At 46.9% G+C, this 18,687-nt stretch overlaps 1 protein-coding gene across 21 annotated transcripts in view; it reads left to right on the top strand.

Annotated features, from left to right (window-relative positions):
* NCAM1 (neural cell adhesion molecule 1) overlaps positions 1-18,687 on the top strand; it is a 280,151-nt gene that overhangs the window by 142,841 nt on the left and 118,623 nt on the right. The window lies entirely within an intron of this gene.

Here is an 18,687-nt window from a genome sequence, read left to right as displayed (position 1 = left end):
ACGCTTAGTACAGTGCTCTGCAGACAGTAAATAAATAAATAATAAATATGATTGATTTGTTATACCTCAGTACCTCATCTGCGAAACGGGGATTAAGATTGTGAGCCCCATGTGGGACAGGGACTATGACAACCTGATTAGCTTGTATTTACCCCAACTGCTTAGTACAGTGCCTGGCACACTGTAAGCATTTAAATACCTCAATTATTATTGTTGTTATTATTCTTATTACAAATCTTGGGAGCTTTTTTGGTCTTCATTTTCAGCAAACCCCCTCCCCTCCAAACTCACACAAACACACACGCACATAATCTAACTCTCTCTCTGAAGGCAGCAAGTTTGTTGGGTAAGCTGAGCTTTGGATATCATGAACACTCTGAAGGGATAGATTCAGATCACTTCAGTTCCAGACCACACTAAAACAGAATATGCCATGACGCTGGCTAGGAAAACCAGAGCTGTCTCTTTGATGGCGAGAGATTACAGAGCAGATTTTGTAATTTGGGCTTTCTGGTCAATGCCTGCTCCAAATTTGAGTGTCCCCCTAGGGTATTTTAGAAGGAAGAGGGATTAATAGCAGATATCTTTTTTCAGAGAAATGGTTCTCTGCAATTTTCAATCAGAAAGTTTCAATGATACTCAGTGTTTTCTCTTTACCTCCCTGCAGAGATGACTTGGTCATATTTTTCTGACCGAATCTTTCTCTTTCTCAGAGGCTCCTTTTACGGTGGTGATCTAGGTATTCTGGTTCTGAAAAGATATTTAAGAGCCTTTTCTCTCTCCCAGTGCACTCTGAGAATATAAATCTTCGACCTTGAGCTGCTGTTTGGGTGAAGCAGTGAAGTCAGGCTTTGGTTCAGTTGTTATTTTAAAACTGAATGATATTGTTGAAAGGAAAAGCTCTAATGCACCCAAGTGATTCTCAAGGAATTAGCAATTTTTTTATGGTATTAAGCACTTAACTATGTGCCAGATACTATACTAAGCGCTGGGTTAGATACAAGCTATCAGGTTGGACGCAGTCCCTGTCCCACATGGGGCTTACAGTCTTAATTCCCCTTTTACAGATGAGGAAACTGAGGCCCAGGGAAATGAAGCAATTTGCCCAAGGTCAAGCAACAGACAAGGGGCAGAACCAGGATTAAAACCCAGGTCCTTCTGACTCCCAGGCCCATGCTCTATCCACTAGTCCACACTGATCAGAGGTGTTGAGATGGTTGTCTGAGTTTGTAGAACAGTGCTTGGCACATAATAAGCACATAACAAATACTATTGTTATTATTATTATTATTATTATTATTATTATGATGGCTTTCCTCCCTATGAGTCAGAGACAGAACCTTTCTCTGGACCATTCTAAGGACTGGATGTGACTTCTGGCTCTGTGCCACTATCCAGAAGTGGTAGAGTAATAGTATTTATTGAGCGCCCACTTGGTGCGGTGCACTGTACTAGGCACTTGGGAAGTATGGAGTAAAGAAGTGACATGTCCCCTGCCCACAAGGACCTTCCACTCTAATGAGGAAAACAATGAGTCCCCCAGTTTTCCTCTGCTCCTCCTCCCCTCCCCATCACCCCTACTCCCTCCCTATGCTCTACCCCTCCTCCCTGCCCCACAACACTTATGTATATATGTACATATTTATTCTATTTTATTAATTATGTGTATATGCCTATAGTTCTACTTATTTGTATTAATGCTTTTGATACCTGTCCACTTGTTTTGTTGTCTATCTCCGTACTTCTAGACTGTGAGCCTGTTGGGTAGGGATTGTCTCAATTGGTTGCCAAATTATACTTTCCAAGAGTGTAGTATAGTGCTCTGCACACAGTAAGCACTCAATAAGTACGGTTGAATGAATGAATGAATGAATGAGCTCCATGTAAGCTAGTTATGAGCAGGTATCTGCTTATCTTCTTGCATTGTACTCCAAGAGCTTAGAACAGTTCTGTGTACTTAGTAAGCATTCAATAAATACCATTGATTGATTGATGTTGAACAGGGACTGTGCCTGATCTGATTGTACTGTATTTACTCCAGCGCTTAGTAAAGTGCTTGGCACAAAGAAAGCCCTTAACACCATTAGTGCTAAACATAAAATTATTTAGAACTAGATTAAACAAAGTAAATGATTGAATTTACATGATATAAATATTCACACACATGGGGTGGGGACTGTGTCTACCAACACTGTTGTATTGTCTTTCTCAAGTGCTTAGTACTGTGCTCTGCACAGTCAGTGCTTAATAAATATGATGTTATATGCATATATCAATTGTATTTATTGAGCACTGACTTTGTGCAGAACACAATACTAAATGCTTGGGAGAGTCCAGAGGGAATAGTTAGAGTGGTATTGTTAACCATTTACTATGTGCCAAGTATTGCACTAAGCACTGGGGGAGATAGAAGATGATTAGATCTCAGATGTGGCTCATAGTCTGAGTAGGAGGGAGAACAGGTATTGCCCAATTTGTAGATGAGGTAACCGAGGCACAGTGAAGTTAAGTGAGTTGTCCACAGTCACACACCAAGTGTGTGGCAGAGCCACTATTAGAATCCAGGTCCTCCAAATTCCAGACCCATGCTCTTTTTGCTAGGCCTTGGCTGCTTCCCAAAGTAGCTGGGAAGAGATTCTGGTGTTTTTAATCCCCTGATTTCTAAGAGGACACTAGTAAAATCTTTCCTTGATATGCTGTTGAATTTCCTGTTCACACAAACTGTTCCTTCAAGATTCCATTAGTTGCTAATACTGGTGATTGAATATGGGATTGAATGGATCACTGGTTGACCAGGAGAGCACTGTTTCTGTTCTGAAATTCTTTGTCAACAAGAGCATTGTTGGACAGAGCTGCCTAGGTAGCAGAACTTAATAACTGTAATCAATCAGTTAATCACTGGTCTTCAGTAAAGGCTGAACACATGCAGAGCACTGCCGTAAACTCTTGGGAGAGTACAATAAAGTACTGTAAGCACTAAAGTACAGTAAAGACCCAGTTTCTAATTGTGGCTCATCCACTTGCCTGCTGTGTGACCTTGGGCAGGTCACTTAGCTTTTCTGTGCCTCAGTTACCTCCTCTGTACAATGGGGATTAAGACTGTGAGCCCCCTTTGGGACATGGACTAGCTCCAACCTGATTAGCTCGTATCTGCCCCAGCACTTAGTACAGTTCCTGGCTTAACAAATACCATAAAATAAGTAAACAAGTAATTAAATCAATAAACAAATACTCAATCACTACCCTCAAGGATCTTAAAAAATTAATGGGGAAGACGGTCAAGTTACATTTAGGGAAGGCAGTTGAATGCAGGATATGGACATAAGCGCTTAGGGGCAAGGGAGGGGAAAGGGAGTATTCCATTGTTTATTGCTGATGAAAATCTTTGCATGTGTGCAGAACTGAGTTTTCACTCTCCGCCTCAATCCATTACTCTGTGCTGAGTCTTCAGAAACGTTCTCTACCTTGTATGTGACTCTACACAGTCGTCAGCCAAATTCAGTTCTAATACAAGTGAGCCATTTAATTAAGAAATTCAGTAGATGACCAAACAGATATATACATTAGTGCTAAGTCAGCCACGGGGATGGCATGACCAGGAAAGTGGGCAATTAATCAAAGAACGCTTCATGGTGGAGGTGACTATTTAGAAGGTGAAGGTTATGGCTTGGCTAAGCTGAGGAGGGAGGAAATTCCAGTTGTCATGGAAACTGGAAATTCCAGGGGGAAATCTCAGCAGAGGGTCAGAGGTGGGAGCATTGCAGTCAATCAATAATAGTAAGCACTCAATGGATACCAGTCAGTCAATCGATCATATTTATTGAGCGCTGTGTGCAGACCACTGTACTAAGCATTTGGGAGAGCTGGTATACACATTTCCTGCCTACAACAAACTCACAGTCTAGAGGGGGAGACAGACATAAATATAAATAAATTATGGATATGTATGTAACTGTTGTGGGGTGAGGGAGTGGTGAATAAAAGGAGCAAATCAGGAAAATGCAGAAGGGAGTGGGGAAAAAAGGAAATGAGGATGTAGGGAAGGCCTTTTAGAGGAGATGTGTCTTCAGAAGGGCTCTGAAAGACTTCAGTAAGGCTTTGAAAGCACTCAATAAATACCAATCAGTTGTATTTATTGAATGCTTACCGTGGGCAGAGCACTGTGCCAAGTGCTCAGGAGAGTTCAGTATAACGGAGTTGGTAGACATGTTCCCTCCCCAGCCCTGGTCGGAGTTAGCCGGAGCTGGCCCATAGAGTCTGGGGGTGGTGGTCCTGGGATTCCGGCTTGGCCCTGCACATCCTTCAAAGGGAGAAGTGGAATAAACCTGGAAATTTACTTGAAGAAGAATGCAGGTGTTAACCCTGGTGGAGGAATATTTAATATCCCATAAAACGGGAATGAAGTGTCCTCCTGGGACCTCTCTGGCTGGCATTTCTGTCCCCCTTCTCCTCTCTACTAGGGCCAGTTCGATTCCATTAAAAATTCCATTCGCTAAATGTCAATGGGTTCAATGCCCCTCCTCTTGGTGCCTCACACAGACAATTTTCTATGAAATACTGTTTGAGCATATTGGAGATAAACAGAATTTCGTTAATGTCAGCCACCCAGATTCTCAGTCCAGCACCTTGTCTGAGTTACATTCAGCCGGGGCTGTTTCATTAATCCGCCTCTTGTTCATAATGACAAAATACTCAGTTGGAGCACGGGGAAAATGAAAGAGATAATGCTTTGCCACTTAGAAATGGCTAGAGGAGGAAGAAGATTTGCATTTACTATCCCTGCTGCCTGGTGTAATTAGACAACCCAGTTTCCTAAACAGAATAGGATCGAAAGGGCCCTTTTAGCAGTCCGGAGGAATTGCCTGTTATTGTCTTCGGCACCAGGTAGAAGGATCTGTCTGACTTCTTAATGGAAGATGGTTTCGAAGTCACTCCTGTGCGTGTGTGTGAATGCAGTGCTGTGTTTTTTTTCTTTTGAACAGGGAGGATGTAAATGCATATACAACTGTAGTGGTAAGTATGTTTTTCTGAGTGACTTTGTAGTGCTTAGCTCCCTGTGGGGTAGAGTTATCCATGGTTGAGGTAAGAGTCATTTTGGAAAGTTGGATGGTGAAGCTTCATGGTCTTTCCAGGGACGAACCAATTAAAAAGTAACAGCAATAATCCATACCTTCTAAGAAGGGAAAAGTTGGGCTCTTGGTGGATTAATTTCACTTTATTCAGGAGTCATAATTAGCCATCTCAATAAAAGCATAACCTAGGCTCATTAGGAACACCACAGACCCGGCTGTAGCATTCAGCGTATTTATGGACTCGCCTAGGGCTGATTTTATTGTTCTGAGAAGATAACTTTGGTTGGGTAGAGCTGTTCCTCAGTCTTAGGAGCAGCTAAGGGAATAGTGATAGCAGAAAGTCCTGATATCCCTGGGGACTCCCCAACCCCCCAATTCCAGGACTGGAAGCCCCTGATCCAGAATAACAGTGGCGACTGCAGAGGGGATGGTGGGGAAGAGCAGGAGAAGTAGCGTGGCCTGGTGGTTAGAGCCTGGGCCTGGGAGTCAGAGGACCTGGGTTCTAATTCCAAAAAAAATTTAAAAAAAATTCTAGATCCACCACTTGACTACTCTGTGTCCTTGGGCAAGTCACTTATCTTCTCTGGGCCTCAGTTTCTTCATCTTCGCAGAAATACCCATTCTCCCTCTGACTTAGACCGTGAGCCCCATGTGGGATGGGGACTGTCTGACCTGATTATCTTCTATTAACCTTGGTCCTTAATGTAATACTTGCTACCTAGAAAGCGCCTAAGAAATACCACAATTTTTAGTCAGGTGCTTGACACCTAGTAAACGCTTAACAAATACCACCATTTTTAATCATTGTCTCCCCTTTTAGACTGTAGACTCCTTGTGGGCAGGGACCGTATCTGTGTACTCTGGTATTTTACTCTCTCAGGAACTTAATACAGTGAGCTGTAATCATGTACTTTCCCAAGAGCTTAGTACAGTGCTCTGCACACAGAGCTGGTTTGCCCACCTCCTCTCTCCATCCCTAGCTGAAAGCATGACTTTAATGACATCCTGCCATAGGCCTTGGTAGCGTGAGGGTGACAGATCTCTGCTGAACGCTGTCATCCGGCTACGCCCTGTTTCACCTACTTCTTTTTAAAATGGCCATTAATGTGCCCTCCTGATGCCAGGGGGTGCTGAGCATTGTGATATTGTACTCTCCCAAGCACTTTGTACAGTGCTTTGCACCCAGTAAGTGCTCAATAAATATGATTGAGTGAATGAATGAATATGGCCTCCTCTGTGCAGGAGCAGAAGAACTCGGTAGTTGGACCAGTCACTAGATGCTGTGGGAAGTCAGTCAGTCAATCATATATATTGAGCGTGCACTGTGTGCAGTGCAGAGCATTATGCTAAGGTCTTGGGAGAGTACATTGTAACATTACTTCCCCCAATGAGCTTACAGCCTGGCCCTTGGCGGGGGGTGGGGAAGGGGGTAATGATAATAATGGTATTTAAATGCTGACTGGGTGCCCAACACTGTGCTGAACACTGAGTTAGATACAGGATAATTGGGTCGGGCACAGTTCCTGTTTCACATAGCGCTCACAGCCTAAAGGGTAGGAAGAACAGGAGTCTCGTCTCTATGATAAAGCAGAGGAAATGGAAGCACACGAGAAGCGGCAGTGGTGTAATGGATAAAGCGTGGTCTTGGGAGTCAGTTCTAACCACGCTACGTTGCTCATGTGCTGTGTGATCTTGAAGTCCTTTCACTTCTCTGTGCCTCGGTTACCTCATCTGTAAAATGGGGATTAAGATGGTGAGCCCCATGTGGGACAGGGACTGTGTCCAACTGATTAACTTCTGTCTATCCCAGGGCTCAGTACAGTGCCTGCCACATAATAGGAACTAGACAAATGCTATAAAGTCTAGTGACTTGTTCAGGGTCATGTAGCAGGAAAATGGCAAAGTCAGGATTAATAATTGATAATTATCGTGGTACTTTTAAAGCATTTACTATGTGGTGCCAAGCCCTAAGTGCTGGAGTAGATACAAGTTAATTGTGTTCATTCACTCATTCAGTCGTATTTATTGAGTGCTTACTGTGCGCAGAGCACTCTACTAAGCACTTGGGGGAGTACAGTACAACAGTAAACAGCTACATTTCCTGTCCACAACTAGCTTACAGTATAGAGCTTACAGACATCAATACAAATAAATTACCAGTCCTTGTCCCACATGGGGCTCACAGCCTGAGTAGGATTAGAACTCAGAACCCCTGACTTTGTTTGCCCTGCAGATTCCTTAATGAATTAGCCTCGTGCCTTTGGTCTAGCAGAGAAGGGCTTGTTGTTTATCCCACCTTACTCCATCTCCCAGCAGGAGGAGAGTTTCAGAAAGGGGGATGAAGACCCAGGCCAAACGAAACTCCTCAGGAAAAGGAGAGTTCCCAACAGCAGTTTAAAAAAAAGGTCACGTTCTCACCTCCCACTTTGGAGAAGGTCTGTGTGGGGAGAAGAAGAGAATGACTGGGGATGGGGGGGAGAGGGGGATGGAGAACAGTTGGCAAACATTTACTGAGGGCAGATACCGCCAGGAACTGTGCAAATCGAAGTCAAGGGCTCCAGCTGCCCCTTTATGCTTTAAAATTCCTGCGGGCGCTGCCGACCGGGTGTGCATAACAACCGGCGACATCCAACAAGCTGGGATTTCTTGCCTTCATCGGTCCAATTTTCCGATTTCTTGCCTCTGCCGGCCCAATTTTCCGATCCCAGCCATTGATTTTTAGAGCGCTTTTCAGAGCTATTGAGTTATCTGATGCTCTAAAGTGATGAGGTTTAATACTCTGAAACCCCAGAAAATTTGCCATTACTGTTGGTTTTCACCTGGCTGGTTCACCCTGCAGCATTTAAGTTGAGTTCTCAAACCCTTATGGTGATAGTCTGTCCCCGGAGGCTGACAAACCTTGTGTAATAATAATACTGATGATGATATTTGTTAAGCACTTACTACGGTCAAGCACTGTTCTCACCTCCCACTTTGGAGAAGGTCTGGGTGGGGAGGAGAAGAGAATGACAGGGGCTGGGTGGGGGAGGGGGACAGGGAACAGTTGTATCTACAACTAGATACAAGCTAATCAGGTCGGACACAGTCCCTGTCTCACATGGGGCTCACTATCTTAATCCCCATTTTACAGAGGAGGTAACTGGAGGGCCAGAGAATTAAGCGATTTGCCCAAGGGCACACAACAGGCAACTGGCAGAGCTGGGGTTAGAACCCAGACCCGGGCTGTATCCAGTAAGCCATGGTACTTCCCCAAAGGGTGAGCCTGAAATCCGTTTCTCTCCTTTTGCCTTTCCCAGAATGGCCTTGATTATACTGTCCACTCTCAATAACCATGAATGGATTACAATCGTAATTATAGTACTTGGTAAGGGCTTACTATATGTCAGGCACGGAACTAAGATCTAGGGTAGGCACATGATAATCAGATGGGACACAGTCCCTGTCCCACTTGAGGCTCACAGTCTAAGAAGGAGGGAGAGCAGGTAGTCATTCATTCAATAGTATTTATTGAGTGCTTACTATGTGCAGAGCACTGTACTAAGCACTTGGAATGTACAAATGGGCAACAGATTGCCCATTGATGGGCTTACAGGTATTGAACCCCCATTTTACAGGTGAGGAAACTAAGACACAGAGAAGTGAAGGGACTTGCCCAACATCAGTAAGCTTGCCCAGTAAGCGAGTGGCCAAGCTGGGTTTAGAAAATAGGTCTCTTGACTTCCAGGGTTATAGTTTTATTCAGAGTTTACTCTGTGCAGAACACTGTACTGAGTGCTTGGGAGTGAACAAAAGAGTAGTCACGATCCCGCCCTCTAAGTTTATAATCTAGTGGTACGGACAGTCTAGTTCACAACCCCAATTCACATAAATTTCCCAGATATCAAGGAACATGGTAGATTTACCTCCAGCCTGCCCCCTCCCCCAGCCTTTACCCTGGACTTTAAGTGTGCTTATCTTATTTTGCTTAATCAGTCGTTTTGTATTGTCCAGGCTAATGGAAGGGAGAGGTGGCATGGGTAATTGAGAGTTGACTGTGAGATAATTGAGCTATTTCAGAAAAAGAAATAATTGGTGTTTAAGCCCTTTGGAAAAATAAGTTCTTTACAAATAGGAGGTATTGTCAGAAGCTATTGAATGTATGTGCTGCCAACCGAGAGGGGTCGGGTGGGGGAGGGGGGCTGGGATTTTAGAGTCAGTCATGCAAGAAGAATAAAGTTGTCAAATGTGCCTTTACCTGCCTCCTTTCTTGCACCCGTTAGATTCTTTCGTTCATTCAGTCATATTTATTGAGCGCTTACAGTGTGCAGAGCACTGTACTAAGCGCTTGGGAGAGTACAGTGCAACGATAAACACATTCCCTGCCCAAAAGGAGCTTAACAGTCTGAGGGGGACCGGGGCGGGGGACTCAATCAGTGCTATTTATTGAACACTTCTGTGTGTAGAGCCCTGTACTAAGCTCTTGGAAAGTACAGTGCAACAGAGTTGGTAGACGTGATCTCTGCCCAAAGGGAGCTTAAGTTGTTCACAACAGGCATTAACCAAAACAGGCATTAGCCAAAATTACCGATAAGGAAATAGAAGAATATAAGGAGGTGTATACAAGTGCTGTGGGGCTGAGGAGGGTATCCAAGTTCTTAAGGGGTTCGCAGCCAAGTGCAAAGTTAGACGCAGAGGGGAGGGCAGATAAGGGAAATGGTGTGGCCTAGTGGATAGAGCCCGGGCTTGGGAGTCAGAAGGACCTGGGTTCTAATCCCAGCTTTGCCTCATGTCTTCTGTGTGACCTAGGGCAAGTTACTTAACTTCTCTGGGTCTCAATTACCTCATCTGTAAAATGGGGATTAAGACTGTGAGTCCCATGTTGGACATGTACTTTGTCCCACCTGATTAGCTTGTATATATCCCAGTGCTTAGAAGTGCCCAGCATATAGTAAATGCTTAACAAATGCCATTAAAAAAAGAAATGACCAAATGCTGTATGCTCCAGCAGCTGGTGTCCTTCCCCTGTTGCTACTGGTCCACCCCAACCTCAGCAGCACCTTGGCAGCCTTGAGTTTTGGGGTGCCATATTGTCCTTGACCCAGAGTTTCTGCCCTGCTTTTACCAGGGTTTCCCAACTCTCCTCTCTAACTCCTGCCCCTGCCCCTTTTCCTGCAGTGTGACTTTAGCTGTGTTTCTGAGGATGCACCTTTGAAATTATATACTACTACTAATAATAATGATAATTGTATTTGTTAAGTATTTACTATGTGCCAAACACTGTCCCTAGCTCTGGGTAGCTACAAGATAATCAGGTTGGAAAAGGTCCATGTCCCACATGGGGCTCGTGGTCTAATTAGGAGGGAGAAGAGATAGCGAATTCTCATTTGACAGATGAGGAAACTGAGGCCATGTGAAGCGACTTGCCCAGGGTCTCACACCAGGTCAGCAGCAGAGCTGGGATTAATCAAAGCACTTACTAAGTGCAGAGCACTATACTAAGTGCTTGGGCGAGTACAATAAGACAGAATTAGCAGACATGTTCCCTGCCCATAAGGGGCTTACAGCCTAGAGGGGGAGACAGGCATTAATATGAATAAAGAAGTTATCTATAATATATAATTTAAGAAGTGCTGTGGGGCTGGTGGTAGGGTGAATATAAACAGAGGTCACAGATTGAAGTCCATAGATGACACAGAACAGGGAGTGAGCTGGAGGAAAGAGGGTTTAATCGGGGAAGGCCTCTTGGAGAAAGATGGGACCTTAATAAAACTTTGAAGGTGGAGAGAGTGGTGGTGTGACACATATGAAACGGGACGGAGTTCCAGGCTAGGGGATTAAAACCCAGGTCCTCTGACTCCTAGGTCTGGGCTGTTTCTTGAGGCCACACTGCTTCCTGTGGGCTAGGAAACCAGATAGTGTTGGAAACAGCCAAAAGGGCTACTGACCCTGCTGAGGATGTTGGGGATTTAAATGGCAACCAGAGACCAAAATAAAGGACAAATAATAAGCGCCCTTTTTAATGAAATCCATGTCTCGTCACACAGTCTTATTGCTGTCATTCTTTGGTTTCTCATTGGATAAGATTGCCTGATGTCTTCTACGATCTCCTGCAACTGTCGATATAAGCTCTAGACTGTAAGCTCCCTGTGAGCGGGGAACGTGTATCCCAACCCTGTTGTACTCTCTCATTAGTGCTGTGCACATAGTAAACGTTCAGTAAATACTATTGATTGTTGGTATACATCTCCCCTCCCCCTCCCCCCCAACCCAGCCATTGCCACCGGATCCACGGCTGTCCGTCACCTCCACTCTGTGGTATTGGGTCTTTAAGCAGGATTCAGCAACCCACGTGTGTGCAATGCTTGTCAGTTTTATTTGAACACTCCTAATTAAATTAGCCTCCTTTCATTTGGCCACTTAGAAAACCCCTTGAAGTAATTTGGCAGAGTGAGATAAACTGCAACCTTGTTGCATCTGACCCAGGTGGAATGCGGTTGGGTTTTGCCCACATTGTTGCTCCGGTGAAGCAACCATTTTATCCTAATACTGTGAGTCTTTTGCTATTTGAAATTCAGGCATCTCTAAACCTAAATATATGTGTATATATATATATTACTCATTCTCTGTCCACTCTGCCTAGCTGCTTAGGGTGTACAGAGCACTGTACAAGCCCTCTAGCCTGTAAACTCATTGTGCATGGCCTAGTGGATAGAGGAAAGAGCACGGGCTTGGGAATCAGAGGTCATGGGTTCGAATCCTGGCTCTGCTGCTTGTCAGGTGTGTGTCTTTGGGCACGTCACTTAACATCTCTGTGGCTCAGTTGCCTCATCTGTAAAATGGGGATTAAGACTGTGAGCCTCATGTGGGACAACCTAATTACCCTGTATCTCCCCCAGCACTTAGAACAGTGCTCTGCACATAGTAAGCACTTAACAAATACTATTATTATTATTATTAGAGCCCGGGCTTGGGAGTCAGAAGGCCATGGGTTCTAATCCCATCTCTGCCACTTGTCTGCATTGTGACCTTGGGCAAGTTGCTTCACTTCTCTGTGTCTGTTACCTCATCTGTAAAATGGGGATTAAGACTGTGAGCCCGATGTAGGACAGGGACTGTGTCCAACCCAATTTGCTTGTACCCACCCCAGCGCTTAGTACAGTGCCTGGCACATAGTAAGCATTTAACAAATACCATAATTATTATTATTGCAGGCAGGGAATGAAATAGTGCCTGAGCTGTAGGTTTCCTTGGAACCTCGGCATAACAGTTTGTCCTGCACTTCTCACCGAGCTCATTGTGAGCAGGAAATGTGTCTGTTTACGTTCTACTGTACTCTCCCAAGCACTTAGTATAGTCCTCTATGCACAATTGAATACGATTGCATGAAACGACCGAATGAGAAGCGCAGCCTCTCGAGTGGAGCGGGATAAGCAAAGCAACACGGCCGAGCGACGTCGCTGGAGAAGCGAGCGGTCATTCTGTCTAGGGGAGGGAATCAGCCCTGTCTCCAGGGATTTGGTTTTGTCATTTTCCCCAGCCCAGTCAAGCTACCCCGAATCCCGGGTGGTCACCTCTCCGTCCTCAGAAGGCTGTTGAGTCTGGGGGCTCATGCCTCCCTGTCCTCTTTGACCCTCCTCCTTCTAATAAATCATAATCATGGTATTGGTTAATCGCTCTTTGTGTGCCAGTAACTCTTCTGAGCACTGGGGTAGATACAAGCTAATTGGGTTGGACACAGTCCCCATCCCACATAGGGCTCACAGTCTTCATTCCCATCTTACAGGTGATGGAACCGAGGCACATTGAAGTGAACTGACTTACCCAAGGTCATGTAGCAAGCACGTGGTGGAACCGAAATTAGAACCCAGGTCCTTCTGACTCCCAGGCCTGGGTTCTAGCCACTAGGCCACGCTGCTTCTCTTTTGGTCGCAAGTGTGAATCCCGGCTCTGCCACTTGCCAGCTGTGTGACTGTAGGCAAGTCACTTAACTTCTCTGTGCCTCAGTTCCCTCATCTGTAAAGTGGGGATTAAGACTCTGAGCCTCACATGGGAAAACCTGATTATCCTGTATCTACCCCAGCGCTTAGAACAGTGCTCTGCACATAGTAAGCTCTTAACAAATACCAACATTATTATTATTATTATTATTCTCTTTTGGGTTGGTTCATCTTGGTCTCCTACGTTCCCGGGACCTTCTGGGAGTGGGAGGCCCTGATGTTCACCGGGGGAATCGCCAAGCTGAGCCAGCGCGTGTGGGATGGACATCCGGCCAGGCCGGCTGCCCAACTTCCGGTCATCCCTCTGCTCGCCCCCAGGTCCTCCCACTCGGCTGTTGTCCCTTCAGAGAAGGGCCGCCTCCCGATGGGACCGAGCCAGATGGCGTGCGTTGGGTGGGCGGGAGCTAGCTTTCCTCCAGGATGTTCCAATCGGGGCAGGGATCGGAGGCCCGCCACTCTGGCCAATCTGAGGCGGGCATCGCAGCTCTGCCCTGGTTCCCTGGGCTCTGGGCATCGCAGCGGCGGGTGCAGAGGATCCAAACAAGGGTCTGTCTGTCCTGGGAAACAAACAGGCCTTGTGCTGTCTCCTGGATTCTCAAGGGCCAGGATGGCAAAGACTAGTGTGGCATGGCTTTACGGCACAGTGTGATACCCTTACCTGCTGGCCTGCACGCTATTCAATTGTATCTCTGGTCACTGGGATTACTCTAGAAAAGCAGCGTGGCTCAGTGGAAAGAGCCTGGGCTTCGGAGTCAGAGGTCATGGGTTCGACTCCCGGCTCTGCCACTTGTCAGCTGTGTGACTGTGGGCAAGTCACTTAACTTCTCTGTGCCTCAGTTACCTCATCTGTAAAATGGGGATTAACTGTGAGCCTCACCTGGGATGACCTGGTGACCCTGTATCTCCCCCAGCGCTAAGAACAGTGCTCTGCACATAGTAAGCGCCTAACAAATACCAACACTATTGGAAAGAGCACGGGCTTGGGAGTCAGAGGTTGTGGGTTCTAATTCCACCCTGGCACTAATCAGCTATGTGACTTTGGGCAAATCACTCAACTTCTCTGTAAAATGGGGATTAAGACTGTGAGCCCCACGTAGGACAACTTGATTACCCTGTATCTACCCCAGCACTTAGAACAGTGTTTAGCACATAGTAAGCGCTTAACGAATACTGTTATTATTATTGGTACACATTTTTCTGTCTCCCCCAATCTGTCGGTGGTATTCACTGAGTGCTCACCAAGGGTTGAGCACTGTACTAAGCGCTTGAGAGACTATGATAAGCAGACACCATCCCTGCCCTCAAAACTTTACAGTTTAGCAGAGGAGAAAGACATTAAAATAAGAGTAGGCAATCGAGTATAAGCCTATGTTCCTCTAGACTCCAAGCTTGTCAGTCAGCCATTCATATTTATTGAGCACTGACTGTATGCAGAGCACTATACTGAACACTTAGAAGCTTAATAATAATTTTGGTATTTGTTAAGCATTTACTATGTACCAGGCACTGTACTAAGTGCTGGGGTGGATCGGGCAAATCGGGTTGGACACAGTCCCTGTCCTAAATGGGGCTCACAGTCTTAATCCCCATTTTACGATGAGGTAACTGAGGCCCAGAGAATTTAAGTGACTCGCTCAAGGCCACACAGCAGTCAAGCGGCGGAGCTGGGATTAGAGCCCATAACCTTCTGACTCCCAGGCCCATGCCCTATCCATTATGCTGTGCTGCTTCCCCAGTATAGCAGGGTAGGTAGGCACGTTCCCTGCCCACAATGAGCTTACCATCTAGAGGGAGTTTTTATAGGTAAGGAAACAGCCAAGAGAGGTTAAGTGACTTGTGCATGGTCTCACTACAGGCCAACAGCACAGCTGGGATTACCTTATGCCTATGGCTCCTCATCCTCAAATGTATCCTCTCGTTTATTTTAACATTTATCTTCCCCACCAAGACTATAAGCTCCTTGAGGGCAGGGATCATGCTCAGTTACTTGGTTGAACTCTCCTAAGCGGGTAGTACAGTGCTCTTCACTCAGTAAGCACTTAGTCAATCCTAGGAGAGTGTAAGATCCCTGAAGGCAGGGATCAAACCTATTTAATCTATTGTACTGTCCCAAGATTTGAGTACAGTGCTCAGGGCTGTCGACACTCTGAGACTGTATGCTCCTTGAGGGTAGGGATTGTCCCTACTTAGTAATAATAATGCTAATAATGATGGTATATGTTAAGCTCCTATTAGGTGCCAAGCACTCCACCACCTCCACCTGCGCCTCGGACCCCATTCCCTCTCACCTTCTTAAAACCATCGCCCCTGCCCTCCTCCCTTCCTTAACTTCTATTTTTAACCACTCAATCTCCAAGGGCTCCTTCCCCTCTGCCTTCAAACATGCCCACGTCTCCCCCATCCTAAAAAAACCCGCTCTTGACCCCACTTCCCCCTCCAGTTATCGTCCTATCTCCCTACTACCCTTCCTTTCCAAAATCTTAGAACGAGTCGTCTACAATCGATGCCTAGAATTCCTTAACTCCCATTCTCTCCTAGACCCCCTCCAATCTGGCTTCCGTCCCCTCCACTCTACCGAGACTGCTCTCTCTAAGGTCACCCATGACCTCCTTCTTGCCAAATCCAATGGCTCCTGCTCCATTCTGATCCTCCTTGACCTCTCTGCTGCCTTTGACACTGTCGACCATCCCCTCCTCCTCCATACCTTATCTCACCTTGGCTTCACGGACTCTGTCCTCTCCCGGTTCTCCTCTTACCTCTCTGGCCGATCATTCTCGGTCTCCTACGCTGGAGCCTCCTCCCCCTCCCATCCTTTAACTGTTGGAGTTCCTCAAGGGTCAGTTCTTGGCCCTCTTCTGTTCTCCATTTACACTCACTCCCTCGGTGAACTCATCCGCTCTCACGGCTTTGACTACCATCTCTACGCAGATGACACGCAGATCTACATCTCCGCCCCTGTCCTCTCCCCCTCCCTTCGGGCTCGCATCTCCTCCTGCCTCCGGGACGTCTCCACCTGGATGTCGGCCCCGCCACCTAAAACTCAACGTGAGCGAGATTGAGCTCCTCATCTTCCCTCCCGAGCCCGGTCCGCTCCCAGACTTCTCCATCACCGTGGATGGCACGACCATCCTTCCCGTCCCGCAGGCCCGCAATCTCGGTGTCATCCTTGACTCGTCCCTCTCGTTCACCCCACGCATCCTATCCGTTACCAAGACCTGCCGGTTTCACCTCTACGATATCGCCAAGATCCGCCCTTTCCTCTCCACCCAAACGGCTACCTTACTATTACGGGCTCTCGTTATATCCCGGCTAGACTACTGTGTCAGCCTTCTCTCTGACCTCCCTTCCTCCTCTCTCACCCCGCTCCGGTCTATTCTTCACTCCGCTGCCCGGCTCATCTTCCTGCAGAAACGATCTGGGCATGTCACTCCCCTTCTTAAACAACTCCAGTGGTTGCCTATCGACCTCCGCTCCAAACAAAAACTCCTCACTCTAGGCTTCAAGGCTCTCCATCACCTTGCCCCTTCCTACCTCTCCTCCCTTCTCTCTTTCTACCGCCCACCCCGCACGCTCCGCTCCTCTGCCGCCCACCTCCTCGCCGTCCCTCGGTCTCGCCTATCCCGCCGTCGACCCCCGGGTCACGTCCTCCCGCGGTCCTGGAACGCCCTCCCTCCTCACCTCTGCCAAACCGATTCTCTTTCCCTCTTCAAAACCTTACTTAAAAATCACCTCCTCCAAGAGGCCTTCCCAGACTGAGCTCCTCTTCCCCCTCTACTCCCTCTGCCATCCCCCCTTTACCTCTCCGCAGCTAAAGCCTCATTTTCCCCTTTTCCCTCTGCTCCTCCACCTCTCCCTTCCCATCCCCACAGCACTGTACCCGTCCGCTCAACTGTATATATTTTCGTTACCCTATTTATTTTGTTAATGAATTGTACATCGCCTTGATTCTATTTAGTTGCCATTGTTTTTACGAGATGTTCTTCCCCTTGACGCTGTTTAGTGCCATTGTTCTTGTCTGTCCGTCTCCCCCGATTAGACTGTAAGCCCGTCAGACGGCAGGGACTGTCTCTATCTGTTGCCGACTTGTTCATCCCAAGCGCTTAGTACAGTGCTCTGCACATAGTAAGCGCTCAATAAATACTATTGAATGAATGAATGAATGAATGAATGAAAGCACTGTTCTAAACACTGGTCTGTTGTGCTCTCCCAAGTGCTTAGTCTGGTGCTCTGCACTCAGTCAGTATTATGAAGCTGTAAGGTCCTTGAGAGAAGGGATCATGCTTACTCTGTTTTACTCTTCCAAGCGCTTAGTACGGTGCTCTGCACACAGTAGACACTCGGTCAATATTATGAGATGGGAAGCTTCATGAGGGCAGGGATTGTGCCTACTTTGTACTCTCCCAAGTGCTCAGCACAGTGCTTGGCACTCTGTGAGTTAGCACTGTGTAAATGCCATTGATTGATGGACTGGAGCTGTGAAACTTTCAGGTGAGCCCCATTTTCTTTTTTAATTGGAATATAAGCGCTTACTATATGCAGGGCACAGTACTAAGTGCTGGGGTAGATACAAGGTAAGTTGGACACAGTCCATGTCCCATGACTGGGGCTCACGGTCTTTAATCCCCATTTTACAGATGAGGTAACTGAGCCACAGAGAAGCAAGGTGACTTGTCCAAGGTCACACAGCAGACTAGTGGTGTAGCCGGGATTGGGACCCAGGGTCTGATTCCCAGGCCAGGCCTCCGTGGTTTCTGCCGCTTTACAGGTTCTGGGTGGCAGTCGTTGTGTGGACTCTGGCCTTGCGTTCACATTTGCTGGGACCAGCTCCATCCTGGTTTCCCGGACGTTTTGCAGCCGAGGATCGCTATGTTCCATTTTTTTCCCCGCTCCCTGGAATTCCCTCTCAGTCCCAGCTGCGGCAGGAACACAAGAATGAGTTCGGGGAGGCCGGGAGCAGTCGGTTTCTTAGGGGATAGACATTCAAGAGCGCGGGGTTAAATGGCAGTGGTTCCTGGGAGACCTTAGGGAGACTTACTGCTATAAGCACAAAGACCAAAGTCGTTGCTGGGACCCCCCTCCCCCCCACCGGCCTGGGTGGAAAGGGAGAGGAATTTTGTCTTCGGGAACTCTAAAGCAACTGCAAATGGCGTAAGTGGAAGCTGTGAGCAGCATGAGAGGAGGTGGAAATAACCTCATTTTGCATTTACCTTGAGACCCTCCAGGGCCCGGCCTGTTAAGTAAATAGGCCATTGTATTAGCGTAATGTTCAATCTCATCTACTGTCCTCGCTGTGCAGCATATTAGTGCAGACTTTTCACTCAGAGTATAGATTCCTGGGTTGATTTTGTGCGTGTGAGTGTGTTTGCTGAAATGGCATCAAGTTCTAATGGCTTCTAAGAACATGGGTTCTTGTGCTGCTCATCAGCAGATCTGGATTCCAGTCCCGGCCCCGCCATTTGCCTGTCGGGTGACCTTCGACTAGTCATTAAACTTCTTGGCGCCCCAGTTTCTTCATCGAAAAAGCAGGATGAGAGATGCCAGTTTTCTCTCCCTCTTTGACCACGAACCCTAGGGTGGGATGGGGGCTGTGTCTGATATGCGCATCTAACCCTGGGCAAGTGTAGAAGGAGTGAAGAGTG

This window comes from Ornithorhynchus anatinus, chromosome 11, assembly GCF_004115215.2.
Source record: "Ornithorhynchus anatinus isolate Pmale09 chromosome 11, mOrnAna1.pri.v4, whole genome shotgun sequence".
NCBI classification, from domain to species: Eukaryota; Metazoa; Chordata; class Mammalia; order Monotremata; family Ornithorhynchidae; genus Ornithorhynchus; species Ornithorhynchus anatinus.
The sequence above is the reverse complement of the archived record's forward strand: the minus strand, read 5'-3'. Positions and strand labels throughout refer to the sequence as shown.